Source organism: Rhagoletis pomonella, unplaced genomic scaffold (assembly GCF_013731165.1).
Source record: "Rhagoletis pomonella isolate Grant_MI unplaced genomic scaffold, Rhpom_1.0 Rhpom_scaffold_00006, whole genome shotgun sequence".
Classification (NCBI taxonomy): domain Eukaryota; kingdom Metazoa; phylum Arthropoda; class Insecta; order Diptera; family Tephritidae; genus Rhagoletis; species Rhagoletis pomonella.
In genome coordinates, this window is record NW_023458560.1 from 75,946,805 (window position 1) to 75,947,106 (window position 302).

A 302-nucleotide genomic window follows, 5' to 3' on the forward strand; every position below is an offset into this window, starting at 1 on the left:
GAGGTGAACCTTACAAATTGTTTGGTGACTACCAAAAATGAAGCGAATAACTGAAAATTCACTGTACTAAATCTATCTTGCATTTAAGACTTATTTATCTACTTTGATATATTCCATTACATTTTTTTTTTGTTTTGCGAAAACAAAACGGGCACTCAAAGTTAGTATATATGTGCATATATACATATATGTATGTATATTAATGTAACCATTTTGTTAGGGTGCATGAAGTTGTGGCATACTATTCCAGTTTGAATAAAATTTTAGTCGATTGATAAAAAAAATACTATTATGCATTTTTA

At 27.5% G+C, this 302-nt stretch overlaps 1 protein-coding gene across 1 annotated transcript in view; it reads left to right on the forward strand.

Moving 5' to 3' along the window:
• Positions 1 to 286, forward strand: part of LOC118741307 — a 1,830-nt gene extending 1,544 nt beyond the window's left edge. The window contains exon 3 of the mRNA XM_036473242.1: positions 4 to 286. The gene's annotated coding sequence lies outside the window, so the exon portion shown is untranslated. The remainder of the gene's footprint in view (positions 1 to 3) is intronic.
• The last annotated feature ends 16 nt before the right edge of the window (positions 287 to 302 follow it).